Source organism: Polyodon spathula, chromosome 18, assembly GCF_017654505.1.
Source record: "Polyodon spathula isolate WHYD16114869_AA chromosome 18, ASM1765450v1, whole genome shotgun sequence".
Taxonomy (NCBI): domain Eukaryota; kingdom Metazoa; phylum Chordata; class Actinopteri; order Acipenseriformes; family Polyodontidae; genus Polyodon; species Polyodon spathula.
Genome location: NC_054551.1, coordinates 13,487,599 through 13,488,233, shown reverse-complemented (window position 1 = coordinate 13,488,233; position 635 = coordinate 13,487,599).

The window sequence follows — 635 nt, the reverse complement described above, 5'->3', positions numbered from 1 at the left end:
TGTTATAGTAGTACATGTATTTTGCAAAGTATTTTTTTTCTTGTATAGACAACCATTGCCAGTAAAAAGGTCTAATTTATTAATTGTTTCTAACATTCCTTATATTTTTTGGCAGTGGTGTCCGTATTAAACATGCAAGGTGCGTCTGCAAGGGTAACACCTGCATAATGTAGCACACACTTTTGTGTAAATATTACACAAAATAATGACTTAAAAACTTTGCATGCAACTGGCAAAAGAAGCATTTCCCGTAATCTTGTAACATGTGAAGCGAATATTCTCTAGGGTTGATTTGCATCCCCCCGCCCCCTGCCCCCCGCCCGAATGAATATGTAAGACACAGCAAACCTTTTGGAATTACACTCAACACACGCGCACATCCAACACATTAAGTCAGTGCCTTCTCGCTGCACATGACAGTAAAACATCCTTCCCGCATATTATTATTATTATTATTATTATTATTATTATTATTATTTTCGTCAACTACTTAACGTCTGCTGTAGCAAACCGCCGTCATTGTACACAAAAACACATATTCAATACTGTTTCTTTAAAATGAGGACGACGCGCACTTACTACAGATTCTTATTGGTTCCCACATTGCATGTGACCCTACAGCTGATTTCCTTGGG